Source organism: Marmota marmota, unplaced genomic scaffold, assembly GCF_001458135.2.
Source record: "Marmota marmota marmota unplaced genomic scaffold, marMar, whole genome shotgun sequence".
Classification (NCBI taxonomy): Eukaryota; Metazoa; Chordata; class Mammalia; order Rodentia; family Sciuridae; genus Marmota; species Marmota marmota.
The window spans coordinates 14,123,307-14,138,990 of record NW_025999949.1 but is presented as its reverse complement, the minus strand read 5'-3'; positions in this window follow the sequence as shown (position 1 = coordinate 14,138,990).

The following is a 15,684-nucleotide window of genomic DNA, read 5'->3' as shown; positions in this document are numbered from 1 at the left end:
CTGCTTTTTCTATTTATATAAATAACGTCATTGGAACTTTAGTAGAAATTGTATTAAATCTGTATAGCACTTTTGGTAGTATGGCCCCTTTGACAACATTAATTCTGCCTATCAAAGAACATGGAAAGTCATTCCATCTTCTAAGACTTTCTTCAGTTTTTTCCTTGAGGGTTCTATAGTTTTCATTGAAGATCCTTCATTTCTTTGTTAAATTGATTACCAAGTACTTTATATTCTTTTTGAGGTTATTGTGAATTGAATAGTTTTCTTAATTTCTTTTTCAGCACAATTTATCACTGGAGTATAGGAATGTAATTGATTTAGAAGTGTTGACCTTGTATTCTGCTACTTTATTGAATATACTTATCAGCTCTAGAATATTCTGGTTAAGTTTATTGAGTCTTCTAAATATAGGATCATGTCATCAGCAAACAGAGATAGTTTGAGCTCTTCTTTTTCTATTAGTATCCCTTTAATGTTCTTGGCTGATTTCTTTGGCTAGAGTTTCAAAGACTATGTTGAATAGAAGTAGTGAAAGTGGGCATACTTTCTTGTTCCTGTTTGTAGAGGAAGTGCTTTCAGTTTTTCTCCATTTAATATAATGTTGACCTTGAATTTGTCATATATGGACTTTACAATGTTGACATAATTTCCTTCTGTCCTAGTTTTACTAGTGTTATCAACATGAATGTGTACTGTATATCATCAAAATTTTTTTTGCAGCTATTGATATGTGACCCTTGAACTCAACTGCATTTATGTGTTGAATTACAGTTAATTTATGTATGTGAAAGCAATGTTGCATCCCTGGGATAAAATCCACTTGGTTATGGTGCCCTATCTTTTTTAAATATATTTTTGTTTGTGGTTTGCCAATATTTTATTAAGTATTTTTGCATCTATGTTCATCAAGGATATTGGCCTGAAGTTTTCTTTCCTTGATATGTCTTTGTCTGGTTTTGATAAAAGGGTGATACTGGCTTCATGGAGTGAGTTTTGGCAGTGTTTCTTCTTTCTCTAGTTCATGGAATAATTTGAGAATGATTGATATTAGTTCTTTAACATACTGGTAGAACTTGGATGAGATTCCATCTGGTTCTGAGCTTTTCTTTGTTGGAAGGCTTTTGATAGCTGCTTCAATTTAATACTTGATATTGATCTGTTTTAGTATTCTATATCTTCATGGTTCAATTTGGGAAGGTTTTATGTCTTTAGGAATTTGTCAATATCTTCAAGATTTTCTAGTTTTTAGGAGTATACATTTTTAAAATAATTTCTAGTGATATGCTGGATTTCAGAAGTGTCTGTGTTGATAATTCTTTTTTTTCACCTCTAATTTTGTTAACTTGAGTTTTTTCTCTTCCTTTTAGTTACTTGGGTTAAAGGTTGATCAATCTTGTTTATCCTTCCAAACAATGTAACTCTTTCTTTGTTAATCTTTTGTATTCTTTCAATTCTCAATTTCATTGATTTTGGCTCTGATTTTAGTTATTTCTTGTCTTCTATTGATTTTGGTGTTAAGTTTTTTATTCTTTTTCTAAGGTCTCGAAATGTAATGTTTGATTATTTATTTGGCACCTTTATATTCATTCGATGGAAGAACTCAATGCTATACACTTTCTTCTTAGGAATGCCTTCGGATTGTCCCAGAATTTTGATATGTTGTATCATTACTATCATGTACTTCAAAGAAATTTTTATTTCTCACCTGAATTCCTCTTCTGTCACTCAAAAGTATATTTTCAAATCTCTAGGTATTAGACTGGTTTACACATTTTACATCCTTGTTGGTTTCTAATATTATTCCATTATGATCTTAAAGAATGCAAGTTATGAACTTTATTTATTCCATTTCCTAAACTGTGCTTTGTGACCTAAAATATGGTCCATTTTAGAAAATATTCCATGTACTATGGAGAAGAAAGTGAATTCAGTTGATGGATGAAATATTTTGGATGTCTGTTAGATCCATATTATTAATTGTATTTTTTAGTTCTGTAGAATTATTGTTTAGTTTACATCTGGGTGATCAATCTATTGATAATAGAGGTGGATTAAATCACACAGTATTATTCTATTGTGTTTTTATTCTCAATATTAAGAAGGGTTTACTTTAGTAAATAGATGCACCATTGTACATACATATTTACAGTCATTTTATCTTATTGTTGCATGTTTCTCTTAAGTGGTATGAACTAAAATGCTTTGTCTCATCTGATTAGGTTTGGCTTGAAATCCACTTTGTCTGATATGAGAATAGCTGTCCTTGCTTGTTCATGAGTACTATTTGCATATTATGTCTTTTTCCAACCTTTCACTTTCAGTCTGTGGATGATTTTGCCTGTGAAGTGAGTGTCTTGCAAACAGCATATTATTGCATCTTTTTTCTTAATGCAATCTTTCAACCTATGTCTTTTGATTTAAGAGTTAAGACCATTTAACATCAATGTTATTATAGGAAAATGTTCTTTATTTCATGCATTATTATGTATTTCTAATGTTTAAATCATATTTGATTCTCCTTTAATTGGCTATTCTTCTAGTGTAATTAATTCCTATGTTGGTTTACTATTTTTTTTATAATTTAAGTTTTTTTTAAGATTTTGAAAAGTTAGGATTAATTTGTTAGTGCAGTACAGCTTTTCCTATTTAGATTGACACATGCGATTAAAACAGTTTCCTATCTTTTTTATGAAATATTTCACTGAACCATTTTGTAGTGTAGGCTTTCCAGTTATAAATTCTTCTAGATTTTCTTTATCATGGAATATTTTAATTTAATCTTCAATTTGGAAGCTTAATTTTTCTCAGTATAGTATTCTTGATTGGTATCAATTTTCTTTCAGAGCTTGGTATATATTATTACAATCCCTCCTGGCTTTTACTGTCTGAATTGAGATGTCAGTTGAAATATGGATTTATTTACCTCTAATGTGACCAAAATGTCTATTTTTTTCTATTGCAGGCTTTAAAACTCCATTCTTATTTTGTATATTAGGCATTTTAATTATGATGTGTTTTGGAGTGGATCTATTAGATATTATGTATTTGGGGTTCTACATGCCTCTTATATTGAATTACCATCTCATTCGAAAGATTTTCTGATATTATTTCTTTGAAAATATTATGTATCATTTAAGCTTATATTTCAGAGACTTCATTTACCCCAGTGATTCTTCAAATTGACTTTTTGATGTTATCTCAGATTTCTTGAATATTCTATTCTCTTAACATTTTTTCTTTATGATTAACTTTATTTTCAAGATTATATACTTTGTATTTGATGCCTAAAAATCTATCTTTAAAGTGGTTGGAACTATTAGTGATACTTTCCATTGAATTTTAATTTGGTGTATTGTCTCACCTTTTTAGGATCTGTTTTGTTCTTTTTCAAAATCTCTCTTTCTTTATTGAAATGGTCTTTCAAGCTTAAAACCAAATTATGAAAAGAAAGTTGTGACAGAGTCCACAGCCATTTTGTGAAGCCCTCAGCTGTCTAGTCAACCCCTTACATCAACACAGCATCTTCCCTTGTCAATAGAGTTGCAAATTTTACCAGAGGGAACTCTCCTGTAGTGGGATCTCTTTAAGAAGCTGGCTGGAAGAAACGTCTAGAGAGATTGCTACTAGCCCCAAATTACTGAAACTCTCTTTCCTTGCCCCTCATCACAAACTAGGGGTGTAGGGTAGAGCAGATCTGGTCAGAGAAGTGTCCCAACCCACTGTTCTACTCAGCCTCTGAGACCCAGGCAAAGATTAAATGAATTGAAATGATCTCTGTGTAATGTCCACTGATCCAGACAGTGACAGAGTAGTTAAGCAGCTTTCATTCCAAGCAGGTGAAAGGGATCCATTAGGATCAAATCAGCCCCAATCACTGACATTGGGAGGAGACACCATGGGAAACTGTAAGACTATATCTCTTTGACCACAAGTCCCATACTGGAAGGAAGCAGCTTGAATATACAGAGGCATAGAGATTCATTTACTGGATTATGGCAGCCATGGGCAGAAGGCCACCAGGAGGAGTCACCTGAATACTCAGGAAACTTAGGTGGAAGATGCCCACAACCATTCAAGGGAACAGGGAGTGACTGCTCCCAACCATGTCCCATCTTCCAGGCTGATGTGGCTTCCAACCTGACCCCTGGTCACATCTGACAAGTGAAGGGGCATTCTGGGGGCACTGGTTAGATCTTGCATCAGTCCTAGTCAATAAAGGGAATCAGCACCTGCTGTTCATAACCGGGAGAAGTGGAAATTAGAATCCATGTGAACCACCTGAATCCCTTTTCTGTAGCACCCCACACATCACTGGCTACGGGAACAATTTTTGACCGTAGAACACCCAAAGAAAATCTACAACCTGAGAATCTATGCTTAAACCCAGCCTGCAAGGCTGTACACCTCCATGAAAAGAATGCTGTAGAGGGGAATACGTATCAAGGTGACCCACATAAATCTCTCCAGAGACAGTATCCTAATTCCTCCTATACAATAGAAACAGCCAGCACACAACAATATACCCCTCAAGCAGTCAGCTCCAGGTTCCTGAGATAACAAATCAGAACTGCTACAGGAAGGTCCATATAATGAGGGAGGTGGCTCATTTGCCCCAGCAACTCTGAAGGGATCCACAGCCAAGGATTGAAGGAAATCTGTTAAATATTCAATTCTCATTGAAATACAAACCATGATTCAACAAGATTTTTCTTCACCTTGGCATGGTTTACTATAAGTAACTCTAGCTTCAACTTTGATCATATATATCACTCTTTAACTTGATTGATAATTGTTACCCTAAGAGTCAACACTATACCTTCAAACCATTTGAATGCATTTCTTTTGATGGTTTAAGCATTGATTGGTACAAATATTGCTAACTTTGTTTTTCCAGTTCTAGTTTACATTTGCTCCTCTTACCCTCTATTCATCTTCTTGCATTATCTGCTACTGCTTCAAATACCCATCATCCATTTGGAAGTTTAATAAAGTCCATAACTAATTTTTCAACTTATTTCAAAAGTTTGCTAGAAGTTTATTCCTGGTTGTGAAGAACTATGAAAATCAATGCTAACAAGTTTTTGTGTTTTCATAAAGTTGACTAGTATGGGGCTTGGCTATGAAGTGATTGTAGTAAAGAGTTCAATAGTATTTTCAAAGCGGTGCTGATATTGGGATCAGCAGAGGTCATCCATGGAATTGAAGTATCAATATCTGGATATTTGCCCAACCCACCATTCTTAAGAGAAAAAGTTCACAAAATCGTCCCTTGCTTAAAGAAAAACTGACAGCTATCCCAATAGATGGTAGACATACAGACGATATGAAAAAACAAGAGACCAAACCATCCCGAACAGCCCATAATACTTCAATAACTGATTCCAATGATATTACAGTGGGGACAACATCAGAGAAGGGATTTATAAAGTTCATAGTTAAAATGTTCTATAAGCAAAAAAAAAAAAAAATGAAAGGAATGAAATCAGAGAAAATAGAGGAAGCAGTATAATGTGGCAATTAGGAATCACTTTCTGTGTTTGTTTGTTTTATAATTAATAAAATCCAAAATTACCTAAAACATGAAATAGACTTTGTGGGTTCATATAGCTTGCATACCCACCAAGAACTTATCAGTATGTAAGGAAAAAATAAATTACTTCAAACCTAAAACATGAAATAAACTTTGTAGGTTCATGTAGCTTTTGGGGGCAGGTTTGGTTTCCTGTGTGGCTTGAAGTAGGTTTTAATCTGTATTCCAGAAATCACTTCTTCTCCTTGTATTTCTTAGCTCCTTTTTCACAATTGATTCTGTTCTTTCTTGTCATGACTACATTCTTCAAGATTTAAATCCTTCTGAGATTTCTTGATACCCATTAGAGTTAATATAGCTTATGTAACAAATCAACCCTGAATCAACTGATGTGGACAGGGGACTGTTTGAGTTCAAATGGGTCATGTGTCCTACATCTGTGTCTGGTCTGTTAGTGGGTAATAGTATGCACCCCTATTAAATTTGGGTTTTCCTAACAGAATTCACATTTCTAACAGGAAAAAAAAATATTTATCATAGTCCATGCTGCTATTGGAAGAAAAAATAGGATTCAATCCCTATAGTAAGGAGAATACATATTCAGTCCTTGTCACTCAAGGCTTCACATGTTCCAGAGGACAATGATTGAATCGCAAATGAGATCTAAGATCTGCTCAATACACACAAGACACATTAAAACTAGTATATCAAGAGCTACAAATAACAAAACTTACCACATGGCAACACCTAAAATATTTAAAAATTAAATGATAATAGGAACAATAATTAATGTAAAGCATTGAAAACATTTGATATATTTGAAATGGAAACAAGTAATCAAAAGGTTGTTAAGGAAATAAAAATATGTTTGATAAAAAAAATAAGCAATAAAATACAAAAGAAAAGAGGATAGGTGAATTGGAAGACAAATTGCCAGTATGCACTATGGGCTGAAAACTGCAAATAATGTTTAAAAAGCAGTAAAGAGATATGACATATAAAATAGGGGATTAAAATATTTGACATACACTAAATAAGAATGCTGTAAAAAGTTCAAAGCCAGGCTCAGAAAAAGTGAGGCACTAAACTCAGTGAGAGCCTGTCTCTAAATAAAATACAAATTAGGACTGAGAATGTGGCTCAGTGGTTGAGTACCTCTCAATTCAATTCCTGGTACCCCCCCAAAAAAAAGGGGAACAATGGCTGAGAAATATCTCAAATAGAATATGTATTTTAAGATTACATAAAAATACTTAAAAATCCTTGTCTAAATATATCATAGTAAAATTTATACATGAAAGGAAAATAGAAAATATTAAAGAGCTATAAATAAAAGCGGTATACAGCAAAGAAAAGGTAATTAGACTTGCAACATGTTCTCATCAACAATAAATGTTAGAGGGTAATAGAATGACATATTCAATAATCAAAAGCATGCTTAGCTAAACTAATGTGAAAGAGAATAAAATAATGTCAGAGAAATTCTGAGAACTTTTAACTCAGAAATTATCCCTAAAATATAATGAAAGGTAGGGTCCTTTAGGTCACCCAGCTTTGCCTGTTATCCTGATTGAAAAACAGAGTGCTTTGACTTCTCTGTGACCTGACCAGCTGTACATGTATTTCTGCAGGTTTGAATCCAAATTGGGGTCCTAAACATTCCCAGGCACTGATTAAGATGTTTATGTTGTTGCTTAAAATACTGAAAAGCACTGTCTCTGGTCCTGAGTCAAGTTTCTTAAACCTTTATATAAATGCCATGACCTGATCCCCTTCTTGTCACACATCTAGGTAGAACATTTCTTTCTTCCCCTGTACTTTAGGTATGTAAGCCCCTGTGTTCTGAAAGTAAGTTTGCCAAATACATGCTTAGAATGATCACCCTAGAATTTTGTGTTCCTTTTTTTATAATCCTAACTGCACTGGGACTCTCCCTTACAGAATTCCCCCTTTATAACTTTTGGGGCAAATCCAATGACAGGTTCAGTAAGAACTAAATAGGAGAATATTTTCAGAAAAGAAATGAATGTAAGTTGTCAGAGAAACAACTATGAGAAAAAAAAAGAAAAAAGAAAGAAAAGAAAAGAAAAAGAAAAAAAGAAAAAGAAAAATTCTGAAAATGTAGGTAGGTATGTTTTAGCAACAACAATTTAATGACTAATTTAAGAGAGACTGAAAACAAGATAAACTAACCTATTAAGTACTTATGAGATAGAAAAGAGAATAAAGTAAATTGAAGAATTGTTAATGGATTTGTTTTACTTTTTCTAAAATAGCACTAAATTTAATTCACTGTATAAACACACCCTATGAAAACATGGACTGATATTACACCCATGGATTACTGAAAGTTATTGTTTCTTGGGTGCAAAAAAGAATGGAAAATGGAAAAAAGGGTCATGTGTGAGTGTTTATGTTGTTTTATATGTAAAAACATTTTTATTCAGAGAAAATATGACATCATATAAAAAAGTCAAATTTTTAATTTTATCCATTTATTTTTAGAGAGATTTGTCTGTAACATAGTTGGATATTAGATTTTTAATGTTGACAAGTAAATTAACTATAAAGAACCATAGAGTTAAAAATCTTGTTATAATTTTACTGTCATTTCTTTTTTTTACCTTTATTTTAATTTTTTTTTATTTTTATGTGGTGCTGAGGATCAAACCCAGTGCCTCACACTTGCCAGGCAAGCACTCTATCACTGAGCCCTAATCCCAGCCCCAATTTTACTGTCATTTCTATAAAATGTAAGTTTATTTAATGTCATTTCTATAAAATGTACATTTCTATAAACTGTAAGTAAAAACTAAACACTACATTTCTACATTTTTCTACATATCCATCAAATATGATGTATTGAAAGATGTTATGTAGTATGTTTTCCATTCTTTTGAGAGTATAATTAAACACTATAAATCCAGGAATGGAAGGTTTTCTGTTCAGAGCAGCTTACCTCAATTGAAAACATAACGAATGTACACTCTAGAACATGAAGAAAAGAATAAAATTTAGTGAGAAATATAGCAGCAATGAATTTTTAGTTGACTCAATTTTCCAAATAAACCTATTTTCTTTTATTCTATTGTTAAATATACCACAATTACTGTTTATTCACAATGATGACAATGCTTACTTTTCCTGGTTTGTTAATTTCCTTTTCTCTTCCACTTTTGGTGTTTAGAAATTAAGTTCTATTAATCGAAATATGATAAGTAGCAATATTTTTGTTTAAAATATGTCAACGAAATGCACAAACACTGAGCTTATTTTCTTTAACAATCAGAGCAAATTTCTTTGCTAATTTAATTATCAATTGTGACCAGCATTAATTGCCTAAATAGAATACATTTTTAAAAGGCAATAGAAGAACTATAAACTAAAGATTTTAATACTATTTTCTTTAATAACCACTAGAAAAATCTCAGTTTACTGTAATGCCTCTGGAGTGTGAAATGTCATTAGCAATGTTAAAGCTAAAAATAAGTCATGAATTGTAAATATTGTAAATCCAGGAAAAAACTTTTCAACTATATTAATTTTTGTATCTAGATGGTTTTTCCATTGATCAGTTTTATTGGTGCTTTGGTAGACACATACTGTTGTCAAAGCATTAGCTTTTCAACCATGAGGTGATTTACAGAAACCACAGGAAGGTTTCACAGCTATGTACTCACTATAAAATTTCTCTAATGCTAGTTCTTTGTCTATTTCTAAGAATAATAAGCATACTTCACTTAATTTTTTTATTTAAACACATGGGCCATTTAAGTTTACCTATACAGGTGTGATATGATTCACCAACTGTGGATTGGGAAGAGTGTACATGTATTAGGAGAAAAGGAAAATTTAAACTTATGTACATTTATGATAAAACAAATTGTTTTTATTTTTCTGTTACTGTCTCTGATTCCTAGTCTAACTTCAACCTATCGATTTCCTGAACCAGTATCTCTTTAAATCCTACTGCTATATATGAACAGATGTAGAAGATTTTTATCAAGTATTTTAGGGTACTTCCCATCTTTTTATCATTTTCAAAATATTCAGAAGTCTCTCTCTGTCTGTCTCATGTGCCCACTTTCTCTCCTATCTGATCCACCTGTCTATCATCTCTTTCCAGTAGTGACCAAATGCTGATTTTTTTCATGAAGTTCCACTGCCTCAAGCAAAAGACTTCTCTGTCTTCTCTGAGTCCCCGTGGCATTACACATTTAACCCCCACTGCACAAGGAAGCATGTACTATTAGTAATGAACATACTGTCTCTCATATTTCTCCTGGAGGGGGAAATATTGAGCTAGTGTTTGACTTCTTTAATAGAATCCAGGACAGATAAAAGGTTTGTAAAATATGTACTTAAGATGTACATTGTTATTTTTTAAATGACTTTAATTACATTCTCTAACAAATGTTCATTTTATGCAAAACCATTAAAGAATATTTTGAAATTATTCACAGCAAAAAAAATAAGATTTTGATTTTATTTTGGAAGCAAATGATTCTACATTTAACTAGATAGAAGAATTTTAAGGAAAGACACAGGCTTTTTTTCTAATTCACAATAACAAAATAATTTGCTACTTGTGGTTTATAAGAAACATCACTAGCTCAGAATGTGATTTTTCTCCACTCTGCAAGTGTAGCTCAAAATTCTGCTGAAAGATTTATTTTAAGTCATACTTGCATATATGAATATAAAGCTTGAATTGAAACTGATTTGAATGTTTCTGTATGCTAATGTACAATTTTGTAACTCTAGAAAGATTTTAAGGAGTCAAATACTTCCATGCTTTAAAAGCAAATTAAAATATCCCTGTAAGATCACATAAAATCATAAAGAGTGAATTTTTTTAAAAAAATGTGCTACTATAATAGATGAAGGAAGTGATATTCTTTGAAAATCAACCATCTTGTCTTTTACTAAATTTCCCTGGAAGTTAGAGATGGTGTGCTAAGATTTTAAGGGGGGAAAAAATAAACAAAGAAAAACTAGTTTAGGTCTATATTTCTACATTTGTATTTTGAAAGCCTAATGTACCTTAGGAAAACTGACTGAAACAAGATGGATTCTTGTTAGGAATCTGCAATTACTCTGGTCTTTTAGGAAACTAGAGAAGAATATTCTCTGAGAAATTTTGTCTAAGCACAAGTCTACCATATGATCTAATTCAGAACAAGGCAAACAGCCTGCACTCCCATTTGTTGATTCTCCCCAATTATCTCTAAATCTCAGGATCTGCAAATTTCTCAGGTCTGAATCCTACAGGAAATTGCTATGTGAAAATATATCACCATCCCTACACCTTAATTTCTGTGCAATGTTTCTCTTTGCCAATTACACAGCTACTGGAACAATGTCCTTACTTTGCCCCCTGGAGAACAGGATTGCAGTGCACCTTTACCTGAATTCTTCTCTTCAACTGGATGATATCCTTTGCATGCCATTTCCCACAGTGAAAACCTCACAAATTGCCACATTGAGTTCCTGCTCAAGACCACTTATGTCTACTTCATGTTTTTCCTTGTTCCTTTTTAGATTCAAAAGAATTTTTTTTCTGCCAAACTTTGTACTTAATACCACTAATTATGTTGAATTACCATAGGTACACCTCAACCATCGCTACTTATCCTCTTCCTTCCTCCTCCTTCCTCTTCCTTCTTCCTTCCTCCTTCCTCCCTTTCCTCCCTCCTTCTTCCTCCCTCCTCCTCCTTCTTCCTCCTTCTCCTTTCTCCTCCCTCCCTCCCGCCACCGCCTCCTCTTCTTCTTCTTCTTCTTCTTCTTCTTCTTCTTCTTCTTCTTCTTCTTCTTCTTCTTTCTTCTTCTTCCTCTTCCTCTTTACAAGAAAGGAATTTGGGGACCTTACATTGATTTTTGCAAGAATAAATTCAAACATTCTGCATTCAAACCTAAAATCACTTCATACCTTGTTTCTTGTTTATATGGTGTTCACATATTAATTAATTTTCTTTCATGTGTTTCCAGTTTTTTTCTTAAAAATGTTGACAATTAAACATTTTGCTTATAATTAAGCCCTGGAGATTCTGGATTAGATATAAATGTGACTGGATTACAGGATAATTTATATTCATAGGGAAAGTTAGTTTTTGAGATGTTCATTTACTTTGTATTTTATTTTTACTGCTATAGAAGAATAAGAAGAATGGAATCTTTTGTTTTTACTTTCTGTTTTTCCAAGCAATTATATACAACACTGAGATTCATCACTCTCAGGGCATTGCAGAGGTCAAAACAGAGACTTTCTGAAGATGTTCTATATTGACCATAGTTCCTAAATGTGAACAAGAGAAGTACTATCACCCATTCATCTATCTGTGTGCACGCACGTGCACATACTCACACACAATATGTAACAGAAGAGAAATACAGAAGAGGGTATTTGGTAACTTTTATAATCTCCCCAAATCTAAAGACCAGAGTAAGAAGTTATACAACCAGGAGAATTACTCAGTGTACAGCATATGTACAATCCAAAGATTACACCTACACCTTTATCCCTAGGCACAGAAGCCATAGTTTCCACCAATTCTAAAGACTTCTGACATGCCTATTTATGGGCAACTGGACTTGACATCATATTTACCATAGGAAATTCAATCAAAAGCCCACTTCTTTGATTTATTTAATCCCTTTAGATGTTGATATAAATGGTTTGGATTGTCAGAGTTATGAGACAGTGTCTGCAAGAAACTGAAGGAAAGTTCATTTCTGACTTCAAACATAGGGAGGCAGATTTTAATATAATCTAGAAATTTCTCAATATTGCACAGAGTAATTCAAAACCACAACTGACTGAAAAGTATGAAAAATATATCTTATGATCCACCATTCTGGCTACCTAACAGCAACACACACACCTTTATTCCATATGTAAAGTTCTGAGCCACAATAAACAATAATAATTGTAACAGTATCTCTACCTAACACAATAGTACCTTTCATCATTAATAATACCTTTCATCCCCCAAGTGTGAAGAAACCACAGTGTCATGAAATCTTTTATTGAGCTTAAAATATATAATCTATGATATCACTTGTTTCTAAGATTCTCTCTTAATTCTGCCTTAATATTCAGCCATCTATGAACTATATTGTAAAACTAACCACCAAACATGCTATAGAAAACTGAAAGAGACTAGAAGCAGCAAAAAGAAAAACAATAGTTAATATATCCAAATACATGTATAAAACAGCATAGAACTCAATGAGTGAATATTACATTCTTTACATTTGCAATTGATTTTCAAGATTTACATCTATTAAATACTCATATTCTCCATCACTTTCCACCTTACCCTTGGATTTCAGCAGCTCTGTTCTTTTTTTACATTGTAGATCAACACAGCCTTTGCTGAGGGAGCCAAATTCTTGGGGATGCTGCCTTTAGGGAATTCCTCCATTTATGTCTTACCTATTTGTTCTTGCTATATGTTGCAGCAGCCTTTCCAAATTGTTCTTGAAGTTCAATATCATAGCATCTAGCAACAGTCTAATTCTCCTATTTTTTTTTTTTCTTCACTGTTCATCCTATACAACAATAGGCATAAAATGGATGGGATGATTCCAGATTTTTTAACAGTGGCAATATTCTTGTGTCCCTTGCTAGGAATGTTCTTTCTTTGGGTACTTACTGAAACCTTTAACTCAGCAGAGCTCAGAGCTCTGTGGACAGGATGAACAACATTTGCTAGTGGTTCACTGGATATAATCGCGAAAGAAACACTCTCATTTCAAGCCCACATTTGGTGAGAGGGTCTGTTCCCATTTCTAACACTTGTTTCCCTGATCATGGAGATTCAGCATCCTATGATAAATAGGACAAAGTAAAATAAGAAACACTACTTATACACTACTTGAACCATCTAGATGCTGTATGTACAATATCTTATTCTTTACATTTAACAATGCTGAATTTATGATGTATTTATTTTAATAAAGAGCTTTGATCTAATTAATTAAGCCTCAAAAATTAAAATTTATTGTGCTCTGATTGCCATGGTAATTGAAAATTTTCTTTATTGATTTTCTTTTTTGCCATTTAATCTAAAAACTAAGGTCTTTTTTCCTGTGAAATTATTATTTTTTTATTCCTTAGAATGCTTTTTTTCCCCAATTTCATTGTAAGCCTTCAAATGCAGATGAGTTGGTGAAGCACGCCTTAAATTATTATGGAAATTCATAAAACAATTATATAGAAACTAGTAATAATTCAGAGATTGTACTTCTTGTTCTTCTCTTTACATGTACCTGAACTTACAATGAACTCCTTCAGTTTTCAGATCTGGAGCAATGTTTCCTTTTCACATATGCTATTAAAATAGTGCAATTTCTTGCTTTTGAAAAAGCAGCCTACTTAGTCATCTCTTTTTGATATTTAAAAAAGTACCTTTGACAGTTGCAAAATTTGAAATTAGACTTTTGTTTAAATTTCAATTGTGCTCTATGCATTTACATCTATTATCATATACTTGCATTGTTTTAGAACTGTTTATATACTTAGCATGTTGTTGAGGCTAAGCTTAAATAGGGATTGAGGTTGGAAGGGGAACATTCTTCTCTTCTCCAGATGTGCATGCACATAATTTTTAATTGCATTTGCAAAGGATTTTGCTTAATTTCATCTGGGACTGACCAAGGGGAGAAAGGTTTATGCAAAGGAACTTTAAGCTTAGAATAAAAGGAGAAACAGAAAAAAAAATCACATTCCTTTTTCCATGCCTATGGCAAGAAAAAGTCCCAGGAGTTCTTATTTAATGAAAAACCTCATACATACCATGCTGTATCATGGTGAAAAGAACAAAATTCAACACTGAATGGAAAAAAAGTATGACCTCATTAGTCAATACAACACTTTGGTAGCCTATTCCAGATGGAATCTAGAAACAATACAAAGGCTGTTGTGTTGGCAGAAAGATGGTATCTTTGGGGGCACTTTCTGCAGAGATGAAGGCAGAGTGTATAGACTAGGATCAGATCAGGAAGTTGGAGATGAATTTGTGAGACACCCTGAGCATCCAGGACCAGAACAGTGGCAGACAATCTGGCCTGATAACCTGTGTCAGCATGAAAGTAGCAAGTTGCTAGAGAATTTGGTATTAAGGTGAAGGGGACATTTTCTGTACTCACAGGTTGATGTAGCCTCGAGGCATTAGGAAACCAGGATGATTTTTCTCCACGGGGTAAGATAAAATTAGACTGTAATAATGTTTGGGATGCATACATTGTAGTTTTTTAAAAATTACACAGCATATCTGTTTAACAAAAAAAAATCTTGACATTATACTCATATTGGAAAATCCTTTTTTGTTGTTGTTAGCATTATTTTGGATGAAATCTTAAATGAATGGCATAATAAAATAATTCAAATAGATCCAAGAGGCAAATGTAAAAATTATGGCAACATACAAACACTAGAAGAAAACCTTAAGTGAATCCTTATAACTTTGGTGTGGAGGCAAAGACTTGCATAATTTTAAATTAAGAAACAATGAAATAAAACCTTGATAAATTTGACAAAAATGAAAGTGAAGAAAAAAGTTTGTTATATGGAACAAAACCACATCATCTCAAAAGTCAAAAGCAAAAACACACTGAAAGAAATTTGTGAATAGATATCAAGGCTAGAGTGTTACTATCTCCAATATATGAAAGTATCCAATGCATGAGAAAATGTAACCAAAAGTTATAAGAAATGGACAAGAATTGTTTCAGATAAAAGGAATGACAAAACAACAAACAACAAAAAAAACTTTTTTGATTTACCAAATTAGCAACAAGTAAAGCATCTCAATATACTCTCTGGCTAAACCATGTGGAAAGAACAATTTCATTCACTGTTATGGGATCACAATGTGGTAACATTTTTTAAATGTTTTTATTAGTGCATTATAGTTAAACTTAAAATTGGGGTTCATTGTTACAAGTCATACATGCATGGAATATATCCACTTTACTAGCACATCCTCTTTCGTTCCACTCCTCTCTCCCTCTAGATGGGAAAATTCTAAGAAGTGTTTTCCTCTATTGTATCAGTATGTTATAAATTTTGTATAATTATCATGGATCATTATTAAAATTAGAGCAAAATCTATGCATTGCAAACCTTCCCTTGCAACCCTCCTTTGATC